The sequence below is a fragment of the Anolis sagrei genome, chromosome 5, assembly GCF_037176765.1.
Source record: "Anolis sagrei isolate rAnoSag1 chromosome 5, rAnoSag1.mat, whole genome shotgun sequence".
Classification (NCBI taxonomy): domain Eukaryota; kingdom Metazoa; phylum Chordata; class Lepidosauria; order Squamata; family Dactyloidae; genus Anolis; species Anolis sagrei.
Window position 1 is genome coordinate 157,519,910 of NC_090025.1, and position 12,921 is coordinate 157,532,830.

A 12,921-nucleotide genomic window follows, 5' to 3' on the forward strand; every position below is an offset into this window, starting at 1 on the left:
GGGCTGGAGTTATGTAGCATCTGTAGAACATTTTATATACATTATCTCTAATTGAAGCTGCCACTGTAAATTTAAATCCATTGTTCCACAGGTTTTCCCAGGTGTCAAAATCTATGCTTCTCCCTAAATCTTTTGCCCATGAGATCATGGGGGTTTTAACACGATTATCTTCCAAATTATAGTGTAAAATATATTTGTATAATCTGGCTATTAATCCTTTTTCCCCTTTATCTAATATAGTTTCCAGATCTGATTTTTTGGAAGCAAATCCCCTCTTCTCGTCTTTTTTGAATCTTTCGTATAATTGATGATATCGGAACCAATCTTTAAAACCCAATTCGTCTTTTCCCCTCAGTGCCCATTGGCCATTGGACCTGATAAGTAGTTCCCCGTATGTTCTGACATCATCCTTGCAGGTGGGTCTCCCAATGGCTTCTATTGGCCTCAGCCACAGGGGTGTTTTGGATTCCATCCCTAATTTGTATCTTTTCCAAACATCTATTAAGCTTCCCCTAATTACATGTTTATTGAATGCCTTATTTAATCTCTCTCCTTCATACCAGAGGTAAGAATGCCATCCATATCTGATTCCATGTCCTTCTAAATTTAGTAGATTTATGTTCCGGAATTGTATCCAATCTTTGAGCCAGCTCATGCAGGCAGCCTCATAGTAGGTTTTTAAATCTGGTAAATTTAGTCCTCCCCTCTCTTTGGTATCAATTAAATTTTTGTAAGCAATCCTGGCTTTTTTCCCTGCCCAAATGAAATTCGTGATATCCCTCTTCCACAAATTGAAAATTTTAGTCCCTTTAATAATAGGTATGCTTTGAAAAAAGAAAAGCATTTTGGGAAGTATCATCATCTTAATAATTGCAATCCTGCCCAGCCATGTTAATGGTAGCTTTTGCCAATTGTTCAAATTTCCTTTGATCTCCGACCATGTCTTCACATAATTATTTTGAAACAAGTCGATGTTCTTGCTTGTGATAGTTATTCCCAAATATTTTATCTTTGGGACTACTTTACAGTTAGCCACTTCCTCTAATTTCCTAATAATTTTAGTGTCTAAATTTTTTGTAATAAATTTAGATTTATCTTTATTTATTTTAAAACCCGAAACCTCTCCATACAATTTGATTACCTCTAATAATTTTGGAACGCTCTGTGTTGGATTAGATAAAATACAAACCATATCGTCTGCATATGTTCTGATTTTGATTTCCTGGCCTTTTACTTTGAACCCTTCAATTTCATTGTCATCCCTAATTCTTATACTCAAAATTTCCAATCCCAAAATGAATAGTAATGGCGAAAGTGGACAGCCTTGTCTAGTCCCTTTCTGTATATCTATGGCTTTTGTCAGCTGTCCATTTATTTTTATCTTAGCAGATTGCTTAGAATATATTGCCCCCACTGCTTTTCTAAAGCGATGACCCACCCCATATAAATCCAAGACCTTTTCTAAATAAACCCAGCTGACCTGGTCGAAAGCTTTTTCCGCATCCAAAAAAAACAATGCTAAATCTTTATTGGGGTCGCTCTCCGCTACCTCCAAAACATTCAGAATTGTTCTGACGTTTTGGCTCAGGTATCTATTAGGTAGAAATCCCGCTTGATCCTTATGAATGATTTCTGCTAATGTCTGTTTGAGTCTGTTTGCCAAGATTGTAGTAAATAATTTATAGTCACAATTTAGAAGCGAGATGGGTCTGTAATTTTTAATTTGGTCTAGGTCTTTATCTGATTTTGGGATTAGTACAATTGTGGATTCTTTCCAAGAATCTGGAATCTCACCTTTTTCCAAGACTTTATTCATTACAGACACCAGTAATGGTGTCAGCTCTTCTTTAAAAGTTTTATAATAGAGTGGGGAAAGACCATCTGGGCCAGGAGCTTTATGTGGCCTAATCTTATCTATTGTTTCCATTAGTTCGTCTGGTGAAATTGATCTATCTAGATTAGCTTTCATTGCTTCAGTTAATCTTACAATCTTGGTCTCATTAACAAATTGAATGGTCTTGTCTAAGTCTTCCTGTTCTTTTTTGTAGAGCTTTGAGTAATATTTTTCAAAAATTGTCTGGATTTGCTGCAAGTTTGTAATTGTCTCACCATTGTTTCTTATTCTGGTAATCAGTTGGGATTTCTTTATACCTTTCAGCTGCCAGGCAAGAAATTTGCCTGGCTTGTTTGCATTCTCAAAGAAGTTGTACCTATTGTACCTGATTTTCCTCTCAATATCATTAGCAATCAAGAGGTCATATTGCTGGTTTAAGTTTTTCAATTCTGCCAGAATTTCCTTTCGCTGCCCTCTTTTCCTCTCCAGCTCTATTTCCTTTCCTCTAATCTTGACTAATAACTCTAGTTGCTTTTTATTATTACCTTTGTACCAAATTGAATTTTGCTGAATTAATACCCCTCTTATTACAGCTTTTCCAGCCTCCCAAACCACCCTATCCTCTAGGTTATCATTGGTGTTGTCTTTCAGGTAGTATTTTAATTCCTTTCCAATTTTATCTCTATGTGTTTGTATCCTCAGAATATAATCGTTCATTCTCCAACCCCCCCTGTTGCTATTTTCTTTTCTTAGTTTCAATAGAATCGGATTATGGTCTGCAAATGTTCTTGCTAGGATCTCTATCTTTTCTGTTCTGCAGATGATGTCTTTTGTACCAAATACCATATCAATTCTGGAGGCTGATTTGTGTCTGTGGGAGTAGTATGTAAATTCTCTCCCAGTTGGATTGAGAGTTCTCCAGATATCGAACATATCCCATTGATGTATTTCTTTCAAAAAAGCACCCGGTAATCTGCCTTCTTTCTTGTCTTTTTTTATTCTATTACTCCTATCTAACTTTGTATCCATGACCCCATTAAAGTCACCTAGCCAAATCATATCTTTTTCACCATATTCGGCAAGTATACCCGCAAGTGTCTTGTAAAATTCACTTTGTTTGGTATTGGGGGCATAGATACCTACTATGAGAACTGATTTACCCTGGATGAGAACCTTAATTATAAGAATCCTGCCTTCCTTATCTGAGAAAATTACTTCAGGGTACAGCATTTTCTTAATGTATATTGCAATCCCATTGGTTTTCTTACAATTGCAAGAGGTGAATAACTGGCCCAGTCTTTCTTGCCCCAATAGATGTATATCCTTTTCTACCATGTGGGATTCCACTAAACAAGCTATATCAGGCTTAATTTTCTTCAAGAAATGAAATACTTTCTTACGCTTTGATCCACTGTTTAAGCCATTCGTATTCCAAACAATAGTATTCAGAGATTTGGTGCCCATTTTAACAGTGCATTTTATAATTACCCTGCTTCCCCCCGCCCCCCGCCCTCGTCTCCCCCTTAGATAAACTTATATAACTTATATAACTTTCTCAAACAGAGTCCACTGCTACCCAACTTCTTCCTCTTCTTCTTTCTCTTCTTCTGGAACAGCTGGCATTTCTTTCTCCTCCTCCTGCTCTGGCTCCTTCTCTTCTTCTGTATGGAACTGATGGTTTTGCCCCAAGTTCTCTTTCTTATTTCTGCCATGTCCTTGTCTTTTTTGTCTTTCTTCTTCCTGCTGGGAGTCTTCTTCAGCGTCAAAGTCCTTGTGATATTTTCTTAAGAACTGCTCAGCCTTCATGGTATCAGAAATAGAATGTCTCTTGGTTTTGTAGTAAAAGGCCACTCCTTGAGGGTAGAGCCATCGAAAGGATATCTTCTTCTGTTTGAGTTTGCTCACTAGGAAAGCAAAGTCTTTCCTTTTTTTCAAGAACCTTCCAGGGATCTCTTTTAGCATCAAAATTTTCTTTCCCCCTATTATAATGGGGGATTCATATTGTTTCTTCAAAATAATATCTTTGCATATTCTTGTGACAAATTGCACAATGCAGTCCCTGGGGAGTTTCTTTTGTTTTGCTATTGCAGAACTCACTCTGTAGCATGCAGATATGGAATCCATCATCACTGAGAGGTCATCCTCCCCCAAAAGGTTTGCCAACAATTTACTTATAAACAACTTCAGATTGTCACCTTCTTCCCCCTCTTGGATCCCTCTTAATCTTAGAGTGTTATCAGCAAGTTTGAGTTCTAGCATGGCCATGTTATCCAACATACTTTCTTGCTTATCATTAAAGAGTTGTTGAGCCCCTTCTGTTTTTTCAAGCCTTTTTTTAATAAGTTTCTGATCAGTGTCCAGTTTGTTCACTTTTGCCTCAGTCTTTTCTTGGCGTTCAGAGATCTGTTTCAGTTCTTTGGTAACTGCCTCCATTGAGGTCTTAAGTTCCACAAACATAGCTTTAATTTCTGAAAGCGTCTTCTCTTGAGACTGACTGGGTTTTTTTGCCTTCTCTGTCACCACTGTTGACGCTGCAGACGCGTAGGAGGAGATTGGTCCCTTGGGCGTCCGCGGTGACCCTTTATCCATAATTGATTGTAGTTTATGAGCGTTTGTTCAAGGTCGCTGCAGCAGTGTTATCTGCCTGAGAGAGATGGAGACGTGCTTGAGAAGGGGCGGAAGAGAAGCTGGGTTCAGCCCACCATCTTTTTCAGTTGCATTTTAAGCATTTTAATCATCTTGCCATTTTTTTTAAAGAGAAGAAAGCAAAGCTCAGTCTGTTTTCTGCTTATATAGATCTTATGTAGATCTGGCCTTTAAGGTTTTGCTGTCTCCTGTCAAACCACAGAGCAAGATTTCAAAGATTTACTGTTGTAGCAAACAGCTTAATGGCTCTTCTTGGGAGACACTTAAGGCAATTAAGGATCGTAAACTTTACAAGCAGGAATGTGGAGACAGACTTTGACAGGTTTCCTTCGTAAGAACACCACGTGGATAGTGTACTTTAAAAAGCAAATATTGCAGTCTTACTTGAATCTGTTGAATATATTGGTTGTTGAGAGCGTAGCGAAGAGGACAATATCGCGGCGGGAGCTGTCTTCACTTTGAGATCAGACAAAGTGATTTTCTGCAGACCAACTCTCCTTTCTCTGTCTCGCCCGAAGATAAGGAATCTGTGAGGAAAAAGTTGCTTTCTCCTCTCACCGCTCACGATTCTTCACGGAGCTCCGGCTCCATGCTGCTGCCTCTCTCCGCTCCCAACCCGGAAGTCCGCTTCTTTATGTTTAAACAGCAAAGAAATATTAACTGGGGAGGCTATTTCGTTTGTTTTGCAGGAGGGAAGGAGAAATGTTATAGCCAAATACATTTAGAAGTAAGACTCTTGTGATGTCAGTCAAGAATAGGGTGCGAAACCTGTGTCCTAGGGCTGTAGGTAACTCTCAGTCAACAAAACATTGAGTTGAAATCAGTTGAAATCATAGATTTTTCAATTTTATAGAGTTCAGGGTGACCGTCCCTTTAAGAGTATAGAATCACTCCTCTTATATCATGCCTCCACATCACACTCACATGTGGAAACTTAAGAGATGGCAATACTTTCATCTTATTCATCACATGGCCAGTATTATTTTTTTTTTGTTTTCCATCAGGAGAACCATCAGTTTCCCATCCTGTTTCACTGCCCAACCGTCAGCAATGCTTTTAACCTGGGTCACTGGCTCTTGTATCCTATGGGTATGATGCAAAACAATAGGATCCCATGGAAAGCAGTGGTTTTAACCTGGGTTGCTGGCTCTTGTACGCTATGGGGTTTGGGGCAGAACAATTTTATCCCATGGAAAAATGTGGTTTTAAACTGGTGTTAGTCTCCTTTAATGTAAGGGGCTTTGGGCAGGGCAACGGATCTCTTGGTTCTTGGATATTATTGTTTCCCATTGCACCTATTTTTCAGTTGTAGACATGGGAGTAAAGTGTGATAAAAGGTACCAACTGTAAACCGCCCCAAGTCGCCTGTTGGTTGAGAGGGACGGTATATAAATATAGTAAATAAGTAAGTAAGTAAATCAATAGGAATTCTTATCATGGATTGCTGGCCCATGTTCAGAGTTCTCTCCTTTTCAGGACATTTCTGCCTCTTTTCAACTCTGGAACATGTGATGAGATCCATGCCTCTCTATGCTTGAAATGAGGCAGAAGTTTCCTACGAGGGGGACAGAGTTCCCTTCTTTCAGGACACTTCTGCCTCTTTTCAACCACAGAGGGGGCTATGCATGACAGCCAGAAGTAGTTTAACTCATGTGATGAACTCAAGCTCCACACTTGAAAAGAGGCTGAAGTGTCCTAGGACTAGGAAATTTCTCAATGTGATAAGATGATATGACTTTGAAGGGAAGAGGTACAGATTCAGCTGCCAAAAAGAGGAAACATACGTGGCCAGTTGCTAGTGAAGGCCCTGTGAGCCCAGTCCTATGAATATGCTCATAATTAGGTGATGGAACTGGACTCAGGCAAAAGTATGATAGCGGGGACCCTATGCTGGTTGCGCATCGCAGGTCAGAATTCATGAAGGGAAGATGTACGCGAGACAGTGCAGCGAGAGAGAGATGCAGCTGCGAGGAAGGGAAGAGGAGGGGATCTACAGCTCACATGTCCTGCCTTCCCGGAGCCCTGGCTCCTCCACTGTTAGAAAGCAGGTGGAGGAAAGCAGAAGAAGGGAAAGGGGGAATCCGGTTCCTGCCTCATTGTCCACATTAGGGCCTTGTAAAAGCCTTTCGTGGCCACCAGCACATTTTCCACCCTTCGAAGAAAGCAGCCCCAGCAGCTGGGAGCAGTCCAAGCGGACTTCTCTTCATTAATTCTGGCATAGGGTTCATAGGGTCCCAGCTATCATACTTGTGCCCTGGACTCATGGGGGTCAAAGTGCTTGGCTATTTTAATTAAATGACAATATCTACTATTTCTATTTCACTTTTTAGGCCTCTTCACTCTCACTGAATGTACCTGCAGTCCTCCCAGATGGAAAACAATATTTGCTCTTCCATAGCCATGTACTAGCCTGTGACATAGGAGTAGTGATCAACCAATGATGTTGTATTGCTAATTATGAACAGTTGTACAACTAATAATCCCAGGAATGGTTGTGTGGTTCATCTTTGAACGGAGAAGGCCCATAGGGCAGAAGTGTCTTCTACAGCATGTACCTGGCATTTTTAGAAAACTTATGATACACTCACGTAGATCTTACATATATACGATCTCTGTGTTTGTCCAATATGGACAATAATTTTATCTTACAAAATGCTGTCCACCAAAATTTTCTTTGGCAAGACATTCAGATGACTAAAGGATTTGTTTTCTTGCGTCCTCTGGGATTTCTTTTTAGACTGGCAAGCTTCCAACCTTTTGGATCTTAATGTTAAGACTAGCAGTTTGTGCTCGAGGGGACATGAGGAGACGTGAAAACTCTATGCTTGTTTATACCTGTCATGCCAATTTACACATAAAACGTCTGTAGATGAAGTCATCATTAATGGATGGCCAAGTTGCAGTGAAATAGCACTAACTTGTGCACAGGACATACTCAGATGTAGAAAATTATATGAATCCCACACACATTGCAAATACACAAGCACAGACTTTTGATACAAAGCTACAATTTTGTTTACTCACTAAAACAAACCCATGTTATGCTTGCTTATCACATGAATTAAACGATGTAGATGTAATGCAACAGCACTAGCCAGAGGGTATTTAAATACACATGTTGACCCAAGCACATGCAGCTTGTAGCAGTTTGTAGCATGGATAGAAATGCACCTAGTATGTCAACAGTGGAAACAGGTTAGCCAGGTTACTAGTGGGTGTTTTTAAATCCGTGGATGGTTGAATCTGTGGATGGTCGAATCCATGGATGTGGAAGGCCAACTGTATGCAGTTAACCAGCACTTATGGGGTTGGCAGATGCTGGATAAATGTACTATCTGGTTGCTTGATAGTTACTATTAAAATAGGTCTAAAATAATACTATAACAGGGGCCCCTGGTGGTGCAGTGAATTGAACTGCTGAGCTGTGGAACTTGCTGACCAAAAGGTCAGCAGTTTGAATCCATAGAGTGGGGTGAGCTCCTGTTGTTAGCCCCAGCTTCTGCCAATCTAGAAGTTCAAAAACATGCAAATGTGAGTAAATCAATAGGTTCAACTCCAGCAGGAAGGTAACGGCACTCCATGCAGTCATGCTGGCCACATGGCCTTGGAGGTGCCTACTGACAACGCCGGCTCTTCAGCTTAGAAATGGAGATGAGCACCACTCCCCAGAGTTGAACTTACAAGATATATATACATACAATATATTAAATTATTAGTATAGTACAATATCAGTATTATATATTACTATATTGTACTACACCATTATATTGTAATATTATTAGTAATATTACATGTAATATAAAATATATAATTATAATATTGTATTAGTAGTAGTAGTAGTAGAAGTAGTATGATACTGTATTACATTATCATATCATAAATATTATATGTATATACAATATATTATATTATATTATTAGTAAAGCACAGGAGACAAGATGGAACTGTCTTCAATTGCAGCTCCCTCTCTCTTCACTCATATATGTGTATGGTGTGTGTGTGTATGTGTGTGTGTGTATATATATATATATATATATATATATATATATATATGGTGCATGCACACACATATATTGTGTGTAAAGATATGGTGTATCCACACACACTTATATACTATACTAGCTGTCCTCTGCCACGCGTTGCTGTGTATATGTATTTTGTGTGTGTAAATATTTGTGTATATGTGTATGTGTATGTTTGCATATATGTGTGTGTGGTTTTGCGCAGGCATTGTAATGTTTGGGTTTTGTTTTTGTTTTTTTGCTTTTTACATCTCTTCTGCTGTGTTTTTCAGTACTTTTATGAGGGATGGTCGCTCGTTGGCCTGATAGCTGTATTATGTCCAAATTTGGTCTCAATTTGTCCAGTTGTGTTTAAGATATGTTAATCCCACAAACGAACATTACATTTTTATTTATATAGATATATGATGTGTATGTATAGTATGATGCATATATGCATGTATAAAGATATATTATATAGTGCATATATGCACACAAACTCTATATATATATATACACACACACAGGGTGTGTGTATAGATGTATATGTTGCATACACACACCATATATATATATATATATATATATATATATATATATATAAAAATTTGTTAGGGGCATCCAACGAGGAAACAAAACTCAAAAACCCCCCAACGAAACTTAACCAAAATTCCCATGCCCATAACACAACCCACAAGGTACAAACATATCTACTCAAAATGAAAAACAACACAACAACACACTCACAAAACGGCAAAACAACAAAACTCAAAAATCCCCCAACGAAACTTAACCCAAATCCCTGTGCCCATAACACAACCCACAAGGTACAAACATATCTACTCAAAATGAAAAACAACACAACAACACACTCACAAAACGGCAAAACAACAAAACTCAAAAATCCCCCAACGAAACTTAACCAAAATCCCCGTGCCCATAACACAACCCACAAGGTACAAACATACCTACTCAAAATGAAAAAAAACACAACAACACACTCACAAAACGGCAAAACAACAAAACTCAAAAATCCCCCAACGAAACTTAACTAAAATCCCCGTGCCCATAACACAACCCACAAGGTACAAACATATCTACTCAAAATGAAAAACAACACAGCAACACACTCACAAAACGGCAAAAGAACAAAACTCAAAAAAAACCCAACCAAACTTAACCAAAATTCCCATGCCCATAACACAACCCACAAGGTACAAACATATCTACTCAAAATGAAAAACAACACAGCACACTCACAAAACGGCAAAACAACTGAGCATGCGCATTGGCGCCCAGCCGCAAGTTCCATCGCGCGCGCACATGGCCTTCCGGCCAACGTTCCCTCTGCGGAAACCATGCCCACTCCAAGCCCCGCCGCGCCGCTTCCCGCACACACACACACCCTGCCACACACACACACGCAACCCCACGCTCCATCACTCCCCCCGCCGCCGCACACACACACACAACCCCACGCTCCATCACTCCCCCCACCGCCGCACACACACGCAACCCCACTCCCCCCGCCGCCGCACACACACATGCAACCCCAGGCTCCATCACTCCCCCCGCCGCCGCACACACACACGCAACCCCACGCTCCATCACTCCCCTGCCCCAATCTTACCTCCTTTTACTTCACGCCACCTCCAAACCCCACCTCGCCCCTTCCCGCCCTGTCAAAATCTAGGAAAGACAGGAAGGAAGGAAAGAAGGAAGAAAGAGAAAGGGAGGTAAAGAAAAAGGGGGAAGGAAGGAAAGTTAGAGGAAGAAGAAAAGGAAAGAAAAGGAAAGATGGAAGGAAAGAAAAGAGAGACAGCAGAAGAGAAAGAAAAAGGGGGATGGAAGGAAAGAGATAGAGAAAGAAGAGGAGAAGGAAAGATGGGAAGGAAGGAAGGAAGGAAGGAAGGAAGGAAGGAAGGAAGGAGGGAGGGAGGGAGGGAGGGAGGGAGGGAAGGAGAGAAAGAGGGAAGATTAGCCACAGGAACACATGGCGGGTAAAGGTTGTTATTTCTATTATTATTATTATGCTATTGTTCCTATGAGACCCTTTTAGGGGGAATGGGAGAGGTGCCAGGTCCCAGAGGCAATGCATTGCATTATGGTTATTGTTATGATGGTGGTGAAATAAAAGGGAATAAAAAGTGAAAGAAGGAAGCAAACAAGGAAGGGAAGAAAGGCAAAGGAAGAAAGGGGGAGGGAATGAAGGAAAGAGAGAAGGATGAAACCAAGTAGTGAAAGAAGGAAAGAAAGAAAGAGGTAGAGAAGGAAGAAAGTAGAGAAAGGGGGAGGAAAAGGGGGAAGGAATAGGTAGGGACCTCTCTTTCATAATAGTCCAGATATCTACCTCAACTTTGATAAGTTTTACTATAGGCCACAGCAACGCGTGGCAGGGCACAGCTAGTATATATATATATATATATATATATATATATATATATATATATGCCACACACACACATATATGCCAGCAAATATGGAAAACACAAGAATGGCCATCAGACTGGAAAAAATCAACTTATATCCCCATACCAAAAAAGGGAAATGCTAAAAACTGCTCAAACTTCCGTACAGGGGCCCTTATTTCTCATGCCAGTAAAGTAATGCTCAAGATCCTGCAAAGAAGACTCCAGCAATACATGGAGAGAGAGTTGCCAGATGTACAAGCTGGGTTTAGAAAAGGCAGATTGCCAATATCCACTGGATAATGGAGAAAGGCAGGGAGTTTCAGAAAAACATCTATTTCTGTTTTATTGACTATTCAAAATGAATGTGTGGATCATAATAAATTGTGGCAAGTTCTTGGTGGTCTGGGCATACCAAATCACCCTGTCTCTCTCCTGAGGAATCTGTACAAGGACCAAGTAGCAACAGTGAGAACTGACCACGGAACAACACACTGGTTCAAGATTGGGAAAGGCATACGGCAGGATTGCATACCCAACCTATTCAACTTGTATGCAGAACACATCATGCGATGTGCGGGGCTTGAGGAATACAAGGCTGGGGTGAAAATTGCTGGAAGAAACATTACCAACTTTAGATATGCAGATGATATCACTTTGATGGCCAAAAGCAAGGAGGAGCTGAGGAGCCTTCTAATCAAGGTGAAAGAAGAAAGCGCAAAAGCTGGGTTGCAGCCAAACATAAAAAAACCAAGATTATGGCAATAAGAATGATTGACAACTGGCAAATAGAGGGGGGAAACGTAGAGGCAGTGACAGACTTTGTATTTCTAGGTACAGGCATGTAGCCGGGGGGTGGGGGGCTTGAGAGGCTTCAGCCCCCCCCCCCCGAAATTCTCATGGTGGTTCGCGAAAAGGCCTTACTGGTGCATTTTTTAAACTGTTGTGTTTGTTCATATCATGATCTGATCACCATACTCAATATATCCCATATGCATGGGGGTATTGGGGTAATGATACAAAAGGTTTGCTAGGCTAGACCCTCTTTCACTCAGACTCAGCCCCCCCCCCCAAATTCAGCCCCCCCCCCAAATGAAATCCTGGCTACGGGCCTGGCCACGCCCATTCCTGAAGCTAGTCCCGCCTTCTATCCCAGGTGAGTGAGTGGCGTGATGACATCACGAGGAGTTCCCCCCTCCCTCTTTCACATTCTAACTGTCGGCTTCTTGAGGCTGTTTTCCAGGCGGAATCTCGAGGCGTGCCTAGGTGGCGACATGCGCTGAGCGTCTGGATTGAGCCCTCAATGGTAGGAGTTCGAATCCGGCTCAGGACGACGCGGTCACTGGACGGTCCCCTCAGAATTTTTGTTTTTTATTGGATAATAAAAATCATGATGATTCCTTATACTTTTGTCTCTTGTTTCTTTTTGATGATGGCGCATCATGGCTTGAAAGTATGTTTTTTAGATTACCGATAGGAATATGACCCATGTCAAACCAATTTTGGGTTTATTTTGAATTTGATTGAATTGTGTTCTTTTTCAAATTAATTAAACATCCATGCTGCTCGTAGTTCCCTCTGCTTTCTCTGAGACCACCAATATTTCTGATGATTTCCATTTTGACCACCTTCTCAATTCATCATGTGCTTGCCATATTCACTACGTTCCTTTCTCCGTCGCCTTGTACAAAGGTGCTTCCATTGGTGTCACATTGGGAATCGTGTTCCAAAATCACAGTGCCTTGGGAGCTGATCTTCACAGGAGCTGCCTGTCCTTGAGGAATAAGAACTGGATTGGAAATATGGATGGAAAGCACCATTCTCCGATGTGGGTAGATCTTTTGGATGGTTTTTCTATGGAGGAGGTGAACCAAGGCTGAGAAAGAATGACCCCAGAAGGACCATCTGGATTTTTCCCAAAATGGGAAGATTGTCTAAACATGAGGATAGATATCCACCTCAAATATGGTCAAGAAACATTTCCTGAATCAAAGACTTGCAGTTGTGCTGTACTTTTGATTTATTAAAAAAT